Consider the following 24403-nt stretch of genomic DNA (forward strand, 5'->3'; position numbering starts at 1 on the left):
TGCGACAACCAGGTAGAAGGGATAGAGGGAAAAGAGGGAGAAGCAACCGTGAGTACTCATCCAAAGTACTCGCAAGCAAGGAGCTACACTAGATATGCATGGGTATATGTGTAAAGGCCATATCGGTGGACTGAACTGCAGAATGCCGGAATAAGAGGGGGGTAGCTAGTCCTTTCGTAGACTACGCTTCTGGTAACCTCCATCTTGCAGCAGGAGAAGAGAGTAGACGGTAAGTTCACCAAGTAGCATCGCATAGCATAATCCTAACCGATGATCCTCCCCTCGTCGCCCTGTGAGAGAGCGATCACCGGTTGTATCTGGCACTTGGAAGGGTGTGTTTTATTAAGTATCCGGTTCTAGTTGTCATAAGGTCAAGGTACAACTCCAAATCGTCCTGTTATCGAAGATCACGGCTATTCGAATAGATTAACTTCCCTGCAGGGGTGCACCACATAACCCAACACGCTCGATCCCATTTGGCCGGACACACTTTCCTGGGTCATGCCCGGCCTCGGAAGATCAACACGTCGCAGCCCTACCTAGGCACAACAGAGAGGTCAGCACGCCGGTCTAAATCCTATGGCGCAGGGGTCTGGGCCCATCGCCCATTGCACACCTGCATGTTGCGAGGGCGGCCGGAAGCAGACCTAGCCTAGCAGGCGTTCCAGTCCAATCCGGCGCGCGCCGCTCAGTCGCTGACGTCACGAAGGCTTCGGCTGATACCACGACGTCGAGTGCACATAACTGTCCCCGCGTAGATGGTTAGTGCGTATAGGCCAGTAGCCAGACTCAGATCAAATACCAAGATCTCGTTAAACGTGTTAAGTATCTGCGAACGCCGACTAGGGCCAGGCCCACCTCTCTCCTAGGTGGTCTCAACCTACCCTGTCGCTCCGTCACAAAGTAACAGTCGGGGGCCGTCGGGAACCCAGGCCCACCTCTACCGGGATGGAGCCACCTGCCCCTTCAGCCCCCATCTCCGAACAGTATCATAAGTAATGCAACTGTGTAAAGTATATAGTATATGCCCGTGACCACCTCCCGAAGTGATCACGGCCCAGTAGTATAGCATGGCAGACGGACAAGAGTGTAGGGCCACTGATGGAACACTAGCATCCTATACTAAGCAGTAGGATAGCAGGTAATGGTAACAACAGTAGTAGCAAGGACAGGCTATGCATCAGGATAGGAATAACGGAAAGCAGTAACATGCTACACTACTCTAATGCAAGCAGTATAGAGAAGAGTAGGCGATATCAGGTGATCAAAGGGGGGCTTGCCTGGTTGCTCTGGCAAGAGAGAGGGGTCGTCAACACCGTAGTCGTACTGGGTAGTAGCAGCGTCGGTCTCGGTGTCTACCGGAGAGAAGAGGGGGAAGAAATAATAAATATGGAGCAAACAAAGCATCACAAAACATAACGAGGTAATACGCGGTGCCAGGGGTGATCTAACGCAGAGATAGGTGATACCGGTGAAGGGGGGAAACATCCGGGAAAATATCCCCGGTGTTTAGCGTTTTCGCACAGATGAATCAGAGGGAGAAAGTTGCGTGTTCGCTATGCTGGGGATGCGTGGTGGACGAACGGGCCGCTTATTCAGATTCGTCTCGTTTTTCTGAGCAACTTTCATGTATAAAACTTTTTCATCCGAGTTACAGATTATTTTCTAAGATTTTTCAAAGATCTAAACAATTTTTTGAAATATATTAATTCAAATTAAGAAAAAAGCAATTAGTTTTGTCACCTAAAGCTACGCTAGCTAGAGCGTATTACAGGTGGGGCCAGGGGGTTAGTCAGCAGTTGACCAGTCAAGGTTGACTAGTCAACAGGGTCATAGCGGGGCCCAAGTGTCATAGGGTCATTTGTATAGCAGATTAGTTAATTAGTCTAAATAGTGGAGGGGCCCCTAAGTCATATTCTACATAGCATCTAGACTTAGTACCAATACCTGTTTTGGGTTAGTTATTAAATAAGACTAATCCTAATCTATGGCCGGCCATTTAGTAGCGGCCCATCTGGCCAGAAACACAAAGCACGCACACACAACAAGCAATCGGCCATGGCCAGTGGTGGCTGTATACACACACACAATGCTAGTTGTAAGAGAAGATGGCATTTTGTGATTTTTGTAGGATTTAATCCATGCATTGAAAAGATTTGGTCCAGTGGGATAAAATGAAGTTTGTCAAGTATACTTTCTACTCATATTATTTTCAGTCATATTAATAACTATTTAACCGCAATTTAGGGACCGTCTAGGGGGTTACTCATTGTGGAAACACAAAAGCTAGCCAGCGTAGCTATAGTACTAAGCAGAGCATTTGCAGTGGCGTGGCGTGGGCGAGGCAGTGCACCAACACCGCGACGCAAGCGAGCGGCCCACGTACGCAGCAAGCGCGCGACGCCGGGGGTGGCCAAGGCGCGAACGCGGGCGGGCGCAAGGGAAGGCGCTGGCCGCCGATGCAAGGGAGCGGCGTCGGGCGGCGCGAGCGGCGGCAGGCGCTGCTGCGGTTCGAGCACGTGCACGCGTGCAGCAGCGACAACAGCAGCATAGCAGGCGAGCAGCGCGGGAAAGGCGGCATCAGTGGCAGCGACAACAGCAGGAAGAACGGCGAGGCGACGGGCGGGCGCGTGGCCATGGGCGGTAGGGTAGCGGGCGTGGACGTGTTGGTGCTCGGGGCAGTGCGAGGCCAAGGAGGGTGTGGTGCGGGGCGCGGCCCGACGCGAGGTGACCGCGACACGCGTGGAGGCAGGACGCGGACGACCGTGATGACAGTGAGCATGGCGGCGGCGAGTTTCTGCCACGGTGGATCGTGAGACAGAGTACGCGAACGAGCATGGAGAGAGGGGGAATGGAAGAGAGGCTCACCGCGAGCCCGTAGTTGTGCAAAGCGTGCTCGAGGGAGGCTCGGTGTGGCCGGAATTCGATGGCGGCGGCGACTCCTCGAGGTTGAAGACGACCTCGTCCCGCACGAAGGAGAGGTGCCCGGCTCGAGCCCGTTGGCGCAGGAGACGTAGGGGAGCAGGACGGAGCTGGCTGGAACTGCGGATGGATGCGGGGGCGTCGGTGGCCATGGTGGAGCGCGGTGGCTGACGACGATGGCTGCGGGTGCGGACGGATCTGAGCGAGGGAGACGAGGGAGAGAGTGGGGGAGGAGCGAGAGGCGGATGCGGGAGAAATATCTGGAGGGGGGGGCTCGGTGGAGGCCTTATCCTCTCCGAGCGTCGCCGACGAGGTGGTCGGGGGCAGCCATGCCCCTGTAGCGACTTGAGACCGATGAACGGTTGGGGAGGTGGGGAGAGCGACTGGGGGCTTCGTGCCCAGTTGGGCCGGCCCAGGGGAGGGGTTTTCTTTTGTATTAGCTATTTTGATGTTTTTTTTATTTCCTCTTTTCTGTTTTCTTTTATTGTTTTATTTTTAGTTTCTTTCTTACTATAGTTTTACAAATTATAAAAGTAGCCCCTAAACTAGTGTTAATAAATATGCTATGACCCCAAACATTTTGGCACCTTAAATAAAGTATACTTCATTTATTATTATTTTAAATGCATTTTAAATAATTGTTTTGTTGTTGTTATAATTAATTTAGTGCATTGAAAAATTTTATAAATAGATGATTTCTCCACCAATATTACTTCCGATTTATTTTCCACGTTTCGAACACTTTAGTTTTGACTTTTGAAAACTTTAATTGTTTGACTTGATTTTAAATTTGAAATTTGACGGCATTTGGAATCATCGCAAGATTAACAACAGTAATCATGGTGACGTGGCATCATTAGCGAAGGGTTACTGTAGTTTGAATATCCGGGCGTCACAATTCTCCTCCACTATAAGAAATCTCGTCTCGAGATTTAAGAGGTGTGTAAGGGGGAAATATCTGGTTACGAAACTTTAACGAATCTTCTCGATCTTGGTTGCTCTTCTCGAAGAGGTCGATCCATTACGTGGATGTCTTCATTACTCTGCTTTAGGTCAACATGATGAATACATCATCCTTTCTTTGGGATCTTCATCGTATTTACGACAGAATAAGGGGGGTATTCCGGGAGAAAACGGACCTCGACAAGGTTGACTATCTGGTCGATAACATCAGGGAAGGTGGCGAAAAGTAACTCTCGAATTGAAACTTAAGAAAATTATCGAGAGCAAAGTAATGAGGTTTCGTGGGAAGTTTCGAGCGAGCAGGCAATCATTCGATGCCTGAAACAGGGCATGAAAGGGGTTCACAGCAACGAGATTAAGTATTGCTTCTGTTACCAGAATAGATCACTAGGGATGTGGCTCGCGAATTGCATACGAAGCCAAGCGCGAGGATTAACTTTGGAAACAGGGTGTACCGGAGAGTTAGGTTTCGATCCTGTAGAACTGTGGGTTATGGGCCCACCATGTGGTTAAAAGTAGGAAGGGCGTTGACATCTTGCACGGTCATGTAGGCAAGGCATGTCGGAGGTTCGTCTGCCAGTTATGTCAACAACAACATCGGTACCAAGGGCAAGGGACGAAGAAAACCATTTTCCTGCTCATTGAAACGAGGTGGACCAGTAGGCAAAGTTCTCATCCACCGGCGGTTACCGAAATGTCATCAACAAAAGTAATAGGGTCTTACTGACAAAGTTGTACACCGAGGTGTTTACATAAGCAGGGAATTATCACTGCTCAGTTAAGTAGATTACAAGAAAGGCTAAACAAAACAATGGAAAGAAAAATGCATTTAAACACATATTTCAGGGGTATATCCTTCCAAAGGACAAGTAGAGCATGATATCCATGACAGGATAGAAGTAGAAAAACATTTAGGTAAGGGGAAAGGATTTCATGACATAGCCCAAACAACGGTATTTGGATAATGGACAGAGAAAATTTAGCATTGTTCTTCAAATGCTCTTATTGAAAATCGGAGTACCACAGACATGCTTCAAGGTAGCATTGCCATGGTCTTCAGGCAAAGGTTAGACTCTGGATACACGAAGGGATTCATCATTAAGCCAAGGAGAGGATGAGGAGGTGGCTGATGGACTCAGCGATAAGTCAACGGGGTATCCAAAAAGATGGATTTCCACAACTATGTGAACAAGGAGATTACATTTGTCGGATGAAATGATATATTGATGTATGCTCGAGGAAAGCATACACAGTTAAACATTGGTTGAAATGTGCACCCGAAATATGGGCTAGGTAGCACAATCAATGTTCGAGTGATGATTCAATAAGCCATAGACGTAGAATGAAACTATAGACCAATAACTTCAAAGCAATAGGGTTGCTAGAAGTGCAGAATCCAAACAACACCGTTCACTTGTGGGTACCCCTGTTGGTATCAACACGAGGACCAAGAAAGAATGGTGATGGTGAGAAGTATCATTATAGCAAGAATTCTTAAGAGGTGGAGCAATCCTCACAATATTCTTGACATCAAAGATGGTAATACTCCGCAGTAGAACATAACATAAGTTGAATAGCAAGGAACTCAAGGTACAACACAAAACAGGAACAAGTTTTGTGTTGGAGGGAATGCAATAATGTTGTCGATGATAACCCAATTCATCGAGGGCAAAGGATGATATTTCTCATCAAGAATTCGATAGATATTTTGGAAGACCTCAGAATGTGGATGATGATCACGACACATTTGTCGAGAGGTTTCGAGAAGATGTAACTGATCGGCGATGACATCAAGTCAACGGAATGATGAAGCAAAAATTTATTGGAACCATGGGTACGACACAAACTCGAAATCAAGCTTGTTGTGCAAGGACAAACGATATGACGAGGAAGATCGATTGTAAGATTAGCTCACCGTCGAAATTTGTCCTCCGAGAAAAAGGACCAGGTAGCACAGTTAAAATTTTAGCACAATAATGATATAGCCGGTCAGGCTAGGAATGACTTTAAGGATTATTAAACTCATAAGCAACGAAAATTACTTAGAGTTATTGAATCGGAGTGTGGACTCGGTTCAGTTATTGGTGTCTTTGAGTGTTTAATAACTCAGAGCCCATGAAAAATTGTAATCGGTGAGAATGTAGTACTTGATGAAGAACTCATAGGAAGTTATGCAGTTCCAAGATAATCTCGAGATATCAGGGGGTAATACTCGAAGACAGATCAAAGTAGAGATTGGACTAGGGTATTGCTTTGCAGAAGACAAGTACTTCGACTTGTCCGAGAAATGGGATCCAAGAAGAACATATGGTCGGAACCACGATTGCAAAGGATCAATTCACCGATACCAAAGGATATTATATCAAGGAATTAGTTATTATTACAAGAAGCTACCATGATAGGATCTACATCGTGTCTGTGGGCATGATAGGAATTAGTTATTATTACAAGAAGCTACCAAGAAGAACCAAGCAACACTATGTAAACAACACATACATACAAACCACAAAAACTTGCAACCGAACGCGTAAAAGGGGTTGTCAATCCCTCCTCGGTATTGTGATAGATTAAATTATATAAGATTGCATAAATATATCTAGCAAAAAACACAAAATAAAATATCTAACGAAAAAGTGCAGCAAGTTATTTTTTGATTTTTGAATTAACAGATCTGAAAATAATATGATAGGATATAGACCCGGGGCCAGAGATTTCACATATCCTTTCGTATTTTGATTAAAATCCCCGATTCCTCATTTTTCCTTGCCTTTTTGGTAATCAAATTCATATTTCTAGATCAAGACACGGGGTCAATCTTGGAACCCTAGACGTCGAGTATAGAAAAATCAAACTGACAAATTAGTAACATGATATTGGCATGGATTACAGAACTCACGGACACATGATCAAAGCTGCACGGGGCACTTGTCTTAATCCCGATTCTCGAACATGGTCTAGAGCGATGGCCGATGGACGCCGGTCATAGTCTCGAACTATACCTGGAACTGCCGTCCCGAGCCATGGGCGATGGCTGATGATCGCCGCCGCCGCGGACGAGAAGACACCGACGTTGCCAAGTCGCCGTTGCGTTGAAACCTAGATGCCGGAGGGCTCGTACATCTCACTGTAAAAATAAATAAATTCTGCACTCAATCGTGCGACGCGTGCGCTTGCAGCCCACATGTGGAGGACCTGGTGGGTCGCTGCATGCATGAGCAGCTGGGCCTTTTTTTTAGGGAAATGAGCAGCTGGGCCTGGTCGGCTGCTCTGCATAATGGGCCACACTTTGTTGCGCTAGTCCCTTTAAAAAAATATGCACTACTGTTTGGAAAATCCGGGGCCCCAGGAAACTAGGGGCCTTGTGCAGGCCGCACATTTGGTACACCTATGGGCCCGTCCCTGGTGTTCAAACAAGTGATGCGGCACTGATGACATTTCGATTCAAATAGGACTACACCAAGGGTTAGGTTTGAGCCCTTATATTTTTGCCTTGGTGATGGATGAGATAATAAGGGATATATAAGGCAAATCTTTCATGGTGTATGGTCTTTGCAGATGATGTGGTACTAGTCGATGATAGTTAGGTAGGAATTAGGCCCCCTTTGTTTGGGCTACAGATTCCTGAAAATCACTTTGCTATGGATTCCTGAGAATCAGCTGTGGCTCTGGATTCCTGAGAATCGGAATCTGTCTGTTTGTTTACCCTGTTGTTTGTCAGCTTTAGGAGTTGTGGGTGTTGTGAAATGTCAGTAACGCCCTCAACTGCTGACTATGATGTTTATATGCAGATTAAAGCACAAGTTATCTGTTTTGACTTGATAAAGTGAGAACTAGCGCAAAAAACACAATATATAGAATATATTTTTCGAGAAATGACAAATGGTATGAATATATCATCCGAAACATGCATATGAAACGTAGCATTGATATTCTCCAGTAACATTTATATTCTCATGCATGATACTCATTTGCTCCAAATTGTCAGGACCACATTTACGGAACTGCAAGAAGTCCTTTTTCTCCTGAATAAATAAATTGGTCGGCATTTGTCAACAAAAAATTCTAGTGCAATATTAGCTACATAATAATTTGATCTTATGAACATGACTTATCTTTGAACTGCAACCTACTGTAATGTTTTCTGGTCTGCTGTAAGAAACCAACTTCTACATTCTTGTACCCAGCAGCGTTCAAGAATTTTAGAGGCCTATTCCCCTTTAGCTTCTCAATGGCAGCGAGTTTGCAAAAAAAAAACGGTGGTCATTTATGCATTCCAATTGGCATTTGACATCTATAGATATGACATTCATAAGGACAATACACATATATTCAGTATGAAATCATGTATTCAATTTGCTGTGAAGGTTGAACTTAGGTCAGGCAACAACAATATTTTCTCCATTGGAACAAATAGGTCACAGCCAAATGTTAATCAGGGACGGCACATTCGGAGTACTAGCGAATAATTAGCAATTCATATGCGATAACACAGACATGTCCAAAATCTGAATGGTAAATATATGCCATGAAGCAAAAATTGCATATTTTGGGAGGGATTGTTTTTACCTTGTCCTGACGCAGGTCGGGGATGGGGCAGCGACGGTGCAGTCAAGCGGGCGCAGCTCGAGTCGAGGGCCAAGGTGGACGAAGGTGCGGTGCAGCAGGAGCTCCGACGAGGTGCACGGACAACTTGAGTCGGCGGCGCAGGCGGGGATGAGGGGCGGCGGTGCAGGTGTAGATCAGGGGCGGCACGGCTCAGGTGGAGCAAGGGGACGGTGGCGCAGCGGATCTCGTCGCCGGTATATGGTGGGGGGAGGAGGGCCCCGGATTTGCACGCCCAGGTGGCGACGGGGCCGGCGATGGTGGCGGCGGCCGAAACCTAGAGAGCCATCGCCTCTCTGTTTCTGCCTCTGTTCGCTGTGTGAGAACGAACGAGAGGAGACCCTGTCGGTGGAACTAGTTGGGTTGGGACGCAGTGGCAATTCCATCGTAATAACGGGGAGATGTTGGCCTATTGTTGAAAGGGGGTAAGTGGCAGCTCGGGAATCAGCAAAATCGCTGATTCCGGCTTCCGGGCGTGCGTAGTGCATTTGGTAGAATCGATTCTACGAATCTGAGGTAAGAATCTGACCGTTTGTTTGAGAATCAGATTTTGGAGAGGTTAGAATCCGAGAATCACAATCTGAAGCCCAAACAAAGGCCACCTTAATAGAATTAGAAGAGCTATGGAGACAAACTTTGTATTCGAAAAGTTTTAGACTTAGTAAAACTAAAACTAACTACATGATGGGCAGGTGGTACCTCAGAAGGACACCTTTCAATATTTAGGGTCAATGCTGCAGAAGGATAGTGATATCGATGACGATGTGAGCCCTCGAATCAAAGTCGGATAGATGAAGTGGTGCCATACTTCTGGCATTCTCCATGAGACGAGACTGCTATAAAAGCCAAAAGGCGGGTTCTATAGAATGGCGATTAGACCAACAATGTGTGTATGGTGTTGAGTGTTGACTGACTAAAAGACGACATGTTCAATAATTAGGTATAGCTGCAATCCGCATGTTGAGATGGATGTGTGGCCACACAAGAAATGATCAGGCCCGAAATAATGATATAATTGGAGTAGCACCGATTGAAAAGAAATTTGTCCAACATCACCTGAGATTGTTTGGACATATACAACGCAGGCTCTAGAAGCTTGAATGCGTAGCAGACAATTAGAGTGTGCTGATAATATCAAGAGAGGTTGAGAGATTTGAAGGACTGGAGTATCATAAAAAAAACTAACAATAGACACATGTGCGTGGAAGTTAGCTATCCACCTGCCATAATCATGAATTGATTTCAAAAACTTATGGATTTAAGCTCTAGCATGCACCAACTTGTTTGAGACAGGTGGCCTTGTTGTTATTGTATGAAAAAAGGAAGACACCAAAACATGTGTTTAAAAAAAGTTAATTATGTATTCAAGAAAAGTTAAATGTGTAAAAAAATCCTGGTGTATACAAAAGATATACAATGTGTATGAAAATTTAGATATATGTAGTGAAAAAGGAAAAGAAGAAAAATAATGGAAGAAAACTGGTGAAACCCAAAGAAAAAACAAACAAAACAAAATAATGGAGCCGGTGCTGAGCTGACCCAGTCACATCGCCTACTGACGTCACACTAACATTACCTACTGACGCCACACTGACATCATCCATGTTTTTCCAATTTTCTGCACAGTTTTGCTTTATTCATTTCTTTTTTACTATATATATTACAAAAATATTTTACAGAAATTTTCAAAAATGTTAAACATGTATAGAAAAATATTAATCACGCACACAAAACATGTTTATAACATTAAAAAATGTCACGTATTTAAAGAATTGCTAATCCAAAACCAATGTTTCATACGCCCAAACAAATGTGTGTTATATTTTATAAAAAATGTTCCCTAGTTTGGAAAACATTGTATAGAATGTAAAAAAGAAAATTCATGAGTAACGTAAAAAAAAAATTTGTAGCATTAAAAAATATACGTGACATTTAAAGAAAATTCTGGTGTTTCAAAAAAATGTTCCTAAGTTTTTTCAAAAAAATTATAGAATGTATGAAAATGTTTGATTAGGTTAAAAATATTAATTTCTTTAAGAAATGTCTGTTTCCAAAAAAATCCATGGAAATTTTTCATGAATTTATACACTGTAGAAAAATGTTTCTATAGTTCCGAAAAGGTTTATTGTCATAAAAAATGTCAATCTGTATTTGAAGTATGTTACTGTATATTTAAAAAAGTTTCCCAAACATTTTTTGAAGTGTGCATCATGTATTTGAAAAATTGTCTAAAGTGTAAAATAAAAATGTTTCACGGCTGCTCTAAAAATTTACATTGGATACCAAGAAAAAATATACATGAGTCCAAAAAAGGAAAACTGATAAAAAACCACCGAGAAACAAAAGAGAAAAACGAAAAGGTGAAGATAACAAAGAAAACCAAATATACTGAAGAAAGAAAGGAAGAACAATGAAAAAACCAAGCAAGCCAAAGTAAAATATGAAGAAAACAACCCCGAAGAAAACCATGAAAAAATTAAATAAAACTGACGATAAAACACCAAGAAAATGATAAACGTAAAATAAACGAGGATAACCGAACCAAACGAACAAACAGCGATCACTACGAGCGGCAGCAACTACAATGCTAAATGAGCGACATATTTTAGCATGCTTCCTCTGTTTGTGAAGGCTAAGCTAACAGAGAGAGCTCACGGGCTGGCTACTTTGTGGGCCATTTACTTCCTTCCTCTGTTTTGTGCATTATTTTCAGTTTTGAAGTTGCGTTGACTGTTTGGATGTTTCATTTCTTTTTAATTTTTTTGCTGTCTCGTGGGTGCCTCTGTTTCACAAATCCATTTTTCTAAATGGAAATTTTTGAGCTAAGAAGAACTCTAAATGGAAATTGTACCGGTTTTCTCACTGGTCCTGTGTTTAGCACAAAACATAGTTTTTAAAATAGCGTGAACATGTTTTTAGTGCATGAACGTTTTTATTTAAATCAATTTATTTGAAAAAATATGTGAACATTTATCTATTATTATATATAAAAAGTAATTAACGGGTTAACCAAAAAAGAGAATTAAGTTAGAAAATCCGACAAAAATCAGAAATATCCGACCATTAATTAGACCTACTAGACGATAATGATTGTTGGATCTCTGAAATAGTCTACTAACATTATATTTCAAAAATATTACCCACCAATACCCTTAATAAGTTGTTTGATTAATCAGAAAAAAGAGAATTAAGTTAGAAAATCCCACAAAAATCAGAAGCATCCGACCATTAATTAGACCTACTAGACAATAATGATTGTTGGATCTCCGAAATAGTACCTTTAATAAGTTGTTTCATACCCCTTCCACATCCAAAAAAACAAAAACAAAAACTAAAAGCCAAGACACCCCCCCCCCCCCCCCCCCCCCCTCTTCCACCTCTTGGGGCAGAAGGGGAAAAAACAAGCTAAAGCTTGCACGCAAGGTCGCTGACCTATTGATTGAGCTAGCACAAAGCTACTCAACTCCCATGCCAAAGATGCACGGACTTAGGGTCAGTTTGGTTCCCTTCCACACTTCCATGTCTGGATAAAACGCTAGCCTGGCCTGCGCCTAAAAAACTCAACTAACCTGCCTGGCGAGGATAGATGTGTTTGGTTCGTGTCCTTTGCCTGGCCGGCTGTAAGTACGTTTATTACTAGTCCATAAACTAGTCCATAAATTATTGCTGGCCCACATCTGCACAAATCTAGCACCACAAAAAAATATTATTTGCATCCCAGGCTAGCACCAGGCATCCAATTCTCGACGCCTGGGTCAGGCTAATGACCATGCCTGCTGCTCCATCCAGGCTAATGAATATAGCAGATGCTCCAGGCCAGGCTAGCATTCAATACTCAGGACATCATCCAAACAACGTCCAGACTAGTATCAAGCAAACTCCAGGCTAGGCATACAAAGGCTAATTGATTCCTGGGCGGTGGACGTAGCTACCCAACTTCAATGCCCTAGCTAGATTGATTCCCACCAACATAGGGCGTGTTTGGTTCAAGTTTTGAACAGCAGCTGCATAGCCTACACTTCTCAATCCAGTCTGATTGGGCAAAACAGCCCTAAATGCGACATTTGCAAGTTATTTGGTTGCCTGCATCTAAAGTCCCTACATTAGGTAATATGCAAGTGCACTTTATTGGTTGCCTGCATTGGCCCAAGCGGCACATGAACACGACGTTTGGTTGCATACGGCGTACATGGTGTGCTTACCATGTACCTTAGTTGGTGAACTTACCTACAATGATCGCACTTAACACACCAACGCGACAGCACAACAATGACGATGAACTGGGCGAAGATGATGAAGTTCTTCAGCTTCAGTCCAAACTGACGATCCACCTTAGCACCTTCCACTTTGACACCTCCAACCTTGGCACTGTCAACACTGCTGCCTCCATGCTTTCGCACCCAGTCGGAGTAAGCTTGTTCTGCTGCCTGCCTAGTCTTGAACCCTCTATGGCTGCTGTTGCTATACGATGCCACTTATGCACTGGCTTCTTCCCGTGAACTGTAAACCCTTGGCCTTACCGATGAACACGGCATACCACTTGCCCTAGCAATGCACAAGAGCAAGATTTGAAGCAGCAAATCAATGGAGCACACAAGTAGCAAGCAAAGTAGCACACAAACAACAATGGAGCAGAAGAGAAGAATTAAGGCATGCATTATCATACGACATAGCAAGTTCTACCTAGCACTACCATGGTCTTATCCTACCACCACATCCGAAAGAGGGTGTCGTCCTACCACCGCAAGTTCACCGTCATCATGAGGGGTTAGTATGTACCACCTCACCAAAATATACAGACCATCAAATAGTTTTCCAGCCTAGCTACACAAAATTTATGTCGTCATCGTCATTGTCGGCGTCGTCGCCACCGCCATCGCCATCGGGGATCATGCACGCTCAAAGGCAGCACTACTCTAGTAGTAGTGCTTGCCCAGCCAGCTCCTGAGCCACAGCACCCTGTGAGCATCTGCCATGGCAACGAACCCAACACCCTGGGCCTTGTTGTCAAGCAGATGGCTGAGAGCTGCCATGAGAGCCTCGTTGCTGAAGCCACCCTGGGTCATGACAGCGCTATACAGTTCAGGATGGACGTCGAGGGGATTGCACCCCCTGATGGCTATTGCATTCTTTCACCGCCTCGGTCATGCTGCAAAAGACATTGATCTCCTCCTCCATCAGGCCTCCTCTCTTCCTCTTCTTATCATGGTCGGGGTCAAATGACTTGTCGAAGGGCTTCTTGAAGGGCTTGTCAGGGCCATCAAGGATCTCGACGTCCGGGGTCCCAGGAAAGTCTGGCATGGGAGAACCAAGAGGCTCCCCCGAGCCCATGGCATGCTTCCTAGTTGCCAGCCCGAAGGAGAAGATGTGCTGCATCTGGCTGTAGTTCTGTATGGGTGTGTTGAGGAACTAAGTGTCCCTTGGATGGTCCTAAGAATGAAACACAAGTGTTATTAGTTGCGATTAGGAGTAGGCAATGGTGGATAGTATGAAAAGGAAGAGGGCTGTGAGCTAAACGCGACATGGGCGGTGTAGTGCTCTGCCTCCAGAACTATGGAGTAAGTGTTCTCATCCCATGAGGCACCGCTAAGGTCTCTCAGATTGGACACTTGGATCCATCGACCTCTCCACTTCCTCAGGTGGTTGTACACCTGGGTGGCGGACACCTCCTTCCCACAGAACTCGAACACCTGCTTTGCAACGGTGTTCAAGTGCACCTCCTTGAAGCCCTTGTCAGTCCTAACTCCACTAGAGATGAGCTCACACATCTTGTTCAGCACGAACGTGGACATGAACGGCTGACACTTCATGTTGTTCAACCTACCATCTTTCTTTACCTTTGTTGTTGCTACCTTGAGTGCAGCAACAGCAGCGACACATGAGAAGTTTGCTCAACGAGCACTACCACTACTAGAAAAAGGGCTATAGATGGGATTGACACTAATGGCGCACCAGACAAGCGGTGCGCCATTAGTATCAATTTTTTTTTTGAACTAGTGCGCCTGTCCAAACATATTCTGATACGCCATTAGAGTTGAAACTACTAATGGCGCACCTGGCCCAGGGTGCGCCATTAGTATCAAATTTTTTTTTGAACTAGTGCGCCTGTCCAAACATACTAATGGCGCATCCGGTTACAGTGCGCCATTACTAGTTGTAACTAGTAATGGCGCACCTGTCGGAAAGTGCGCCACTAATGTTGTTTTTTTATTATATTTTTTATTCCTTTTTTTGCAAAACTACTAATGGCGCACTATTCCACCGTGCGCCATTACTAGTTTAAACTAGTAATGGCGCACTGTGGGACAGTGCGCCATTAGTAACCTGGATTACTAATGGCGCATTTAGAGTTGGTGCGCCATTAGTAAGTGAGCAGCAACAAGATATTTTGGACAGCCTCTCCTACCCACACTCACTTTCTCCCCACTTCATTCTCTCCACCTCCTCCTTGTCTCGGGTGCCTCCTCTTTTACACCTCATTTCCACCATAGATTCATTCAATTTAAGTGGTTAAATTACCTTGTTTTGATAGGTAAGTAAGGGGGAAGCTGTATTTATGTTGTTCTCCCTACAACAATGTGCACATGCACTTTTTATGGCCTAGCTAGATCTATGTATGTTCATGGTGTTGCATATGTTTGTGGTGTTGCATATGTGTTTGTGTTTGGAGGTATACCGGTATTTGAAATGCGATAGTTGCCAATATTTTGCCGGAATGTTGATTCATTTCCGTTTCGGTGAGAATTTTGGCATTAAGCATTCTTTTTGGTCCTATTTTTAGGGAAAGTCATGCCAAATTTTTTCTTGGTTCTAAAATATCGTTTTGCTCTACCCCGCAGGCGACCATGGTCCGCACGATGACCGAAGGCATCGTGAATAGGTTTTTGAGGTCCGCGAAGGCCGAGATGCTTCAAAAGAACGAGACAGAGATAAGATGTCCGTGTCGAAGATGCAAGCTGAAGAGCCTTATTGCGGACCCGGAATCCGGACAGGTGCGGGACCACCTGCTCTTGCGTGGTTTCATGGATGGCTATCGGTGGCAAGGTGATGAAGATGACTACGAAGTCGTCCATGGGGGCCGGGCAAGAAATGAGGAAGGGCAGCAAGACAACCACCGCGGCTCGGGCGGGTGAGAAGACGAAGAATCCCCAGGAGATGATCACGACGGTGATGTTGTACACAGTCATCATGTAGAAGATACAGGACATGATGATGAGGAAGATGCCGGAGCAGACGACGGGCATGATCATGAAGATGATGATGCCGGCGGAGCAGACGACGCTGGACCATCGATGGGCTGGGTGCAGGACCCTCATATTCAAGAGCTGCTTCTCAAGCAGACGGATAATGCAAGAGCTGCCGCCCGAGAGAAAGCCAAGATGGATCAACTTGAGTTAGACGCGGTTACTCCATTGTATGAAGGATGCAGGCCCGAGGATACCCGCCTGAAAGTAACGCTCATGGCTCTGGAGATGAAGGTAAAACACAAAAATGACCGACGCATGCTTCAACGAGAACATGTCATTCTGGCACGAACGTCTTCCCAAGGGGAACAAGTGCCCGACCAGTTTGGAGGAGGCGAAGAAAATCGTGTGTCCTCTGGATTTACCGCACGTGAAATACCATGTGTGCATGAACAATTGCATCATTTATCGGGACGAGCACGCGGAGTCTACCATATGTCCGGTGTGTGGCGTCACTCGATACAAGAAGAGGAAGAAAGCTTCTCGAAAAGTGGTGTGGTACTTTCCGATCACTCCTCGTCTGCAGCGGTATTTCGCGGACCCTAAGGTAGCAAAGCTCCTGCGTTGGCACGCGGATAGGGAGGAGAAGAAGCGAGAAGATGACGCAAATGATCCGGAGATAGATAAAAAAGACAAGATGCTGAGTCACCCTAAGGATGCGAGCCAGTGGCAAGCGTTGAACTTCGAATACCCAGAATTTGGGAAGGATCCAAGCAACATCGTGCTGGTCGCGAGCACCGATGGATTCAATCCTTTTGGCAGCCAGAGAAGCACACATAGCACCTGGCCTGTGTTTGTGTGGATGTACAACTTTCCCCCTGGTTGTGCATGAAGAGGAAGTACATTCACATGAGTATGCTAATTGAAGGGCCGAAACAACCAGGGAACGACATCAATCTGTATTTGGGGCTGCTGAAGGAGGAGCTAGACACACTGTGGAAAACGCCAGCCAATACATGGGACGCCGTAGAGAAAGAATATTTCCCTATGAGAGCCGCACTGCTCACGACGGTGCACGACTATCTCGGTTACGGATATCTCACGGGGTAGGTAGTCCACGGATTTTCTGGATGCGTAAGGTGCATGGATGGCACAACGTATCGCCAGCTAGATAGAGATCCTGGGTCTTCGAAAACTGTGTTCATGGGACATCGAAGGTGGCTTCGCGACGATAACCCGTGGAGGAAACGCAAGGATCTGTTCGATGGTGAAACCGAACCCCGAAAACGCCCGTGTACGAGGAGCGGCGAGGAAATAGACAAGCTGTTGAAAAATTGGAAAGACTGCCCACTGCCGGGAAAGAAGCAAAAGGCGTCAGAGCCGGGAAAGAAGTGAAAGGCGCCAGAGCCGTTGCTGAAGGTATGGAAAACGAGGTCTGTTTTCTGGGACTTGCCGTACTGGAAGATCCACCGTGTGCCTCACAACCTTGATGTCATGCATATCATGAAGAACGTGTGCGAGAGTCTGCTTGGTACCCTGCTCAACATGCCAGAGAGGACCAAAGATGGGCCGAAAGCAAGGGCAGACTTGAAATCAATGGGCATCAGGCAGGAGCTTCACGCTATATATGATGATGATGATGAGGCGAAGCAGGACACAGAAAGTCGTCGCAAAGGCAAAAAGGCCAAGAAGACCGGAAATGACTACCCTCCCGCGTGCTTCACTCTAAGTCAGGAGGAGATCGAGCAGTTTTTCACCTGCCTCCTAGGAGTAAAACTTCCTTACGGTTACGCGGGGAAGATAAGCAGATACCTAGACCCAGCGAAGCGGAAGTTCAGCGGGATGAAGTCTCACGACTGTCACGTGCTGATGACGCAGATACTTCCAGTTGCAATCTGTGGGATCATGGACGCGCACGCCCGTGAAACGCTATTTGGCCTATGCAACTTTTTCGATGTCATCTCTCGGAAGTCGATTGGCGTGAGGCAACTCAGAAGGCTACAGGAAGAGATCGTGGTGATACTATGCGAGCTTGAGATGTACTTCCCGCCCGCATTCTTCGACGTTATGGTGCATCTGCTGGTCCATATCGTGGACGATATCATCCAACTCGGGCCGACGTTCCTGCACAGCATGATGCCGTTCGAAAGGATGAATGGTGTCATCAAAGGATACATTCGCAACATGTCACGTCCAGAGGGAAGCATAGCCAGGGGCTTTCTGACCGAAGAGTGCATCTCCTACTGCACGAATTATCTAGGCATCGAGAACCCCGTTGGTCTGCCCGTCAACAGTCACCTCGGCAGGCTCGCTGGATGGGGTCACCGTGAGGGTCGCCGCGAAATGCATGTCGACTTCGAGGGTCGACTCGCCGACTTTGAAAGAGCAAACCTAGTCACGCTACAACACATAGACGTGGTCGATCCTTGGGTGGTAGAGCACAAAACCTTTATTAAGAAGACGTACAATGACCGAGGCCAACAGAGGACGGACGGAGATATACTCAAAGAGCACAACTCATGTTTCACGCGTTGGTTCAAGAAGAAGATTATGTCATACCCTTTACATGAGGATTCTTCCGCGGAAGAACAACTCATATTCGCCTTGTCACAGCGCGCCGAGCACAACCTGATGACCTATGAGGCGTACGATATCAACGGCTACACATTCTACACCGAGGCCAAGGACATGAAGAGCGATGGTTATCAGAACTCCGGGGTAATGATGGAATCCTACACCGGTAACGACAAGGACAGATACTACGGAAGGATCGAGGAGATCTGGGAGCTGAGCTACGCTGGAGAGAAGGTCCCGATGTTCCGTGTCAGATGGGCGAAGAGCGTCCTAAAAGAAGACCGGTATTTCACCACCATGGTTATACTCGAAGCCAAATCCAAGACCGCGGGCGCAAACGTCACTACGAAAAATGAGCCATGGGTACTGGCTTCCCAAGTGGATCAATGCTTCTTCATTACCGACCCGTCAAAGCCCAGTCGTGTTGTCGTGAGGAGAGGCAAAAGGAAGATCATCGGAATGGATGGAGTAGCCAATGAGTAAGACTTCGACAAGTACGGCGACCCGAGGATCGAACATGACGACGATGATGAAGTAGCAGCATACACCACAAGAAGAAGCAGGACCACCCTACCTAAAGGACGTCCGTTCCACAGAAGAACTCCATTTGCGAAAAAGAAGGGCAAGAAGATTGTGAACAGATAGCTAGCTAAGATCGATTGTATTTAAATCGTAGCCTTCATTTCTCGATTGTATTTCATGGGCACTTTTTGAACTATCGTGAATATTTTTAAATTTCATGGACACTCGATCTCGATCCCCCTCCATCTCGATCGCTATCCCACCTCGCCAGATCCGGTCCCCCTCGCCGCCGAGCACCCCCCGGTCCACCGGCCGCCGCCGCCGACCCCCCGCACCCTCGATTCCCCTACTCAACCGCTGCTGCCGACCCCCCGCACCCCTCCCCTACTCAACCGCCGCCGCCGACCCCCCGCACCCCTCCCCTACTCAACCGCCGCCGCCGACCCCCCGCACCCTCCCCCGCTCCACCAGCATTACTGTTTGATAATATTTTTTAAAAAATTATTACTGTCTTATAAAAAAATATTACTGTTATGATTTAAACAAGTTTGAACATATTTAAACACAAATAAGTATCAAACAGCATTTTAAATGCATAAAAAAAATTTGTGGAGCCTGGGAATCGAACCCAGGACCTCCTAGTGTGAGAACTAGCTGTTAACCAATCGAGCTAGTAGAGGGAACTTTGTGTGGATCAGGTCAGGTGGAAGATAACATGTTGGCTCGAGCAGAAATCAAAAAAAAATACTAATGGCGCACCAGGGTGAGGTGCGCCATTAGTATGGATGTACTTATGGCGCACCGAGGGGTGGTGCGCCATTAGTATTGTGCCGCCCCCATCCATATTTCCTCCCCGGCCCAAACCTATCCCCTCTCTCTCACTCGCCCTCGCCCTCGATCCCCTTCCCCTCTCCTCTCCCGACGCCGCTGCCCCGCCGCCTCGACGCCGCCGTGACGCCGCCCCGTCGTCCTCGTCTCCTCCCAAATGCGATCTGGATCGGGGCGCCTTCCCCCTGCGCCCATCGCCGGCGCCCCGTCGTCCCTGTCGCCCGTCTCCAACCACCGTCGCTTGAGGCCCCGGCGTCGGCGCCGCTCTCCCCGTCGCCCCACCTCGTTGGACGCCATCGCCCCGCCGCCCTCGTCGCCGGCGGCCCGGACGCCGCCCCGTCCACACCACCGTCGCCGGAGCACCACCACCACCCGGACCTCGTCGCCTCCTCCCCTGCGTCGTCGTCGTCCCCGACATCCTCCCCGCGCCCCACTGCCCTATCCCTACGGCCCCCGTGAGCTCCCCCTCCTCCTCTCCCCTCTCCCCCTCATGCGCACGCGCTTACGTCGTTTTGAGGTAGTTGGTTTGGAAGTAGTACGAAAGTATTATTCCGATCTGTGGCTGCCTTTTTGGGTTAGTTTTTGTTCGTTCCTCGCAGTTCAGATTGTCGTATTGGTGCATCTGTCAGTCAAGCGCGCGCTGCTGACCAGTTGATCATCGGAACATAAACATCAACCAACTACCTAAGGCATTAACCATACCTGACAACGAACTATACAGATTTTTTTGTTAAGCTTTCAGTGCCACTAGCATATAACGAACTATACAGATTGTGTAGTTATTCTGTCATCTTCCTTTAGTACTGGGCCATGGGGGAATACCAGAAGAAGCAAACAAACGTTATGTATCCTCCTTAGTAAGAAGGAAGCAACGGCCACTTTCACTTGAACAACAATTGAAGGCAGTCTGATATGTTGGACTTGCCATGTGCTGTGTAGTTTAGCTCCATTATTGTTCTCATATGTTGCCAACTTTTTTGGGGTAGTTTTTGTTTGGAGATTGCAATTGGAATTGTTGTATTTGGTGCATCTGTTAGTCAACTGCTGCTGACCAGTTGATCGTCGTAACTTAAATCATCAACCAACTATGCAAGGGAATTAACCAGATTTGACAATGTTTAATCACAACTGTTTAAAAGCTTTTTCAATACAACATGGGTCCACAATTGGCACATATTTTGTTATTGAAGTTTCATGCTCCCAACTAACACTCATAATGCACCCATGGTATTATTTTCCAGCTTCTTACCTAGGTGCTTCTGTATTGTGATTATTTTGTTTCGAGGGACTATAAAAATGCTTCCATTTATCAACAGAATTCCGGTTCTGTTTTGAAAGTTGGCGACACAGAAGATGCATCAGCGTCTTGCTGCCATGCTTAGTTTTTTTATCCATTCTCAGTTTTCTATCTGTCATACCAATATTAGTTATGTAGAGTTCTCATCTTATGTAATGTTCAACTCTGACTAAACAGGTTCTGCAAACGGTCTTATACTGCACTTGACTGAAGAAGTAGGTGTCTGCTATATCCCGCACTTGAGGTGAGTTGTGTTCTCAGGTTTACATTGCAATGGGCACTCTTCTTGTAAACACAAATTCAGATTTATATACTATATGCTGGCATGACTGTTTTTATTAGGCAGGACAGTGCAGTGGTTGATGTATCTTGGGTTAATATTAACCTAACTATTCTTTTTTCCTTAGGTTAATATTAAAATGTCTAGTGTATATATATTTGAAAATGATTGCTGCTAGATGTTAATTTGCTAGTACTAGCTAGAATTTGGCACTGAAAAGCAAAAGCAAAAGCTAATTAACTGCTGGGTAATAGCACTGGTACTAGGTAGCTAAAATATGTGTTCTGAAACACTGAGAGAAGAAACACTTACTACATACATATGCTCAAGAAACACTTACTAACCAGAAAAGGTTTTGACTTGAAATGTTAATAGCACAGAGAGCACCACAAGTTAAACACCTCAATCTGTTAGTATTTGTCTGCATTTTCTCACATTCTTCTTGTATCTGATCCAGTATTGCTTGTAGTGGTTTGTCCAAAATGTTGAATGATACTGCTTGGAGATGCATATATTGTTTCACCTCTTCACATGCCAATGTATTTTCCATGTTGTGATGGAGGCCTTTTTTGCCTTGTCCACCCGAGAGGCCCTTGAGTTTGCTGGAATGTTGATTAACTTCCGTCCCGGCAAATTCGGGTACTCCATATGTCCTATTTTCAGCAAAGGTCATGCTGAAATTTTCCGTGAATTTTAGCATGACTTTGCTAAAAATAGGACATACAGGGTACTTGTGACTAATGCATGGGTGTCGAAAAACCATTAATTATACAACCTTGGCTTTTAGGGTGCCTCGGTGTCGATAAAAACCGAAATGATGAAAGCTTAGGCTTTTAGGGTGCCTCGGCGTCGAAAAACCCTCAATGATAAAAGCTTAGCTTTTAGGATGCCTCGGTGTCGACAAACCCTAAATGATGAGACCATGATCTTGTTCCTTGACAATAACCAACTTTTTGACCAAACTTTGTTCCTATTTAGAGAGAAACATGGCCAACAACGATGAGGCTGGGGGTTCGGGCGGCAAGGCATTCTGGGAGCTGTCCCAGGAGATGGAGGAACTACCTCACTTGTATGAGGACGCCGCCTTCCCAACCGATCCTGAGACCACTGATGGTGCCGCCGAGGATGACCCCACTGATGCCACCACTGATGGTGCCGCCGAGGATGCCACCACTGATGATGGCGGCGCACGCATAGATGGCAGCCAACCGAAGAGGCAACGGAAGGACCGGCGCCCGACCGTGCTCCGCACCCTCAAGGAGGAAGTTATTGAAGTGGACTCCGACGGGAATCCAACGGCGCCCGAACGAATAGTCAAGGGGTACTCGCTTCAGCTCAGGTGCATTCTCCGGAGCACCGTCTCGATCAACACCGAGAACCTGAGGCATCCTGACCGAGGGAATTTGCGCAACCTCCTCTTCACGAAGCTGCACGAACGATACAAGTTCCCCGCTGAATTTGAAAACACAAGCCTCAAAGGGAATAAAGTGAACAATGCTGCCCTCACGAAGATGAGCAAGGCCCTGTCTACTTGGAAAAGCAATGTGAAGAGAATGATCGAGAAAGGTGAGAGTTATGAGAATATCAAGGAGAAAAATCCTTCGATCACCGAAGATGACTACAACGACTTCAAGATCAATTGCTCGAGCACCGCAAACTCCGAATCAAGTAAGTGGGGGAAAGAAATGCGGTAGCTGAACTTAGGGGAACACACACTCGGTCCCGGCGGTTACAGAGTGGCGGAGCCTATATGGGACAAGGAGGAGGCGGACCGTGCCGAGCAAGGCCTATCGCCCCTCTTCGATAAATACGGTGACAAGCAGACCAGGAACTTTGTCAGGGCCCGGTACAAGAAGGACCCCAAAACAAAGGAGCTTACCACGGATCCGAAGAACAGGGAGCTTGAGCTTGTTCTGGTAAGGAATACACCCCCGCGTAATTAGCTCCATATGGTTGCATTCTAATTAATGAAGCCAAATTTCTAAATGGTTCACATTCCTTCCGCAGGCGACTGAAAGCAGTAGCACGGGGTCGACTAAGAGCAACCCTTGGGACACCACTCTAAATAGGGCGTTGAATGTAATGAAGAACAAGGATAAGCTCAGTAAGCCGACGTCAGTTGGTCGTGTGGCCGGCAAAGGCTTGTCGACAAAATGGTCGTCATACTATAACACTGGTGGGCGAAAGGAGAAAAAGACCAGCTCGGAAAGCCAGGCGCGCGAGGATCAAGAACTCAAGGCACAGGTGGCGCGGATTTCGGAGATTGTCCAAGAGCAAGTGCAACAACAACTAGGAGCGACGATCACCGCCATTGTGCCTACCTTCATCGAGGGGTTGAGTGCGTGGATTGCGGGCGGCCAACAGGGGTCGCCCCTGATTCCTAGCTTCACAGCCAGCAACTCGCAGAACGCGATGGCGGAGCCATTGGTGTCTCCGGCGGAGGCGGCATTGGTGTCTCCGACGCCGGCACGGGAGCTTAATGCACCCGGGTGTACGCCAGTCGGCACCTCTGCAGCAAGCGGCCCCTCCGTCAACTGCACGCCCGCTGTTGGCGGTGCCTCGACATTAGCCGAGCTCGACGCCATCATCACGGTAACTAATTAAGCCTCTCTCGGCCGAGGACTTCATCTCCTTGCCTTTGACTGGGCATCCCTGACGCCCTACATGTTTTCGCAGGGCGCCGCCGACGTTCCGTGCACTCTCCTGCACTTCGTGAACAACGAGTTGGTCGATGTCGCCAAGGGCAAAATTGTTCAACCGGGCAACCCCTTGTTCCACGGTACCCAGATGCCACCCAACTTGTTTAGGGTTCAACTGGTTCGGGTGCTGCCAGGCTGCAACGAGTTGTTACCTCCGATTCGACCCGTCGGGGCCAACGATGATGACGTGATGACCCTCAGCTCCTGCCTAAGCTGGCCCCTGCTTTGGCCGAAGAGCCAGATTCGTTTGGGGGCAGGGGACACCACCCCAAAGACAACACCGCCAGTCGTGCCGGCGCCAAGTCAGCCCCATGGCAAGACCGCCGCAACGGTGCCGGACATCCCTATGCCACTGGATCCAAACATGCATATGGCACAGGATCAGAACGACGACGACGACGATACATTTGGCAACGTCGATCAGTACTTTGCCGATCATGGGTACGGTGGCGACTTCATGGGGCCTCCTTCTCAAGAACCCAACCCAACAAAAGACGTGCGCGATCTAGCTGGTACCGCGGAGAAGCCAAGT

General features: G+C 46.7%; 1 pseudogene; it reads right to left on the reverse strand.

Annotated features, from left to right (window-relative positions):
* Positions 1–13403: 13403 nt before the first annotated feature.
* On the reverse strand, positions 13404–13863 carry LOC147987810 (uncharacterized; annotated as a pseudogene).
* Positions 13864–24403: the final 10540 nt, after the last annotated feature.

The sequence above is a fragment of the Triticum urartu genome, chromosome 2A, assembly GCF_056163025.1.
Source record: "Triticum urartu cultivar PI428250 chromosome 2A, HENAU_Tu73, whole genome shotgun sequence".
NCBI lineage: Eukaryota > Viridiplantae > Streptophyta > Magnoliopsida > Poales > Poaceae > Triticum > Triticum urartu.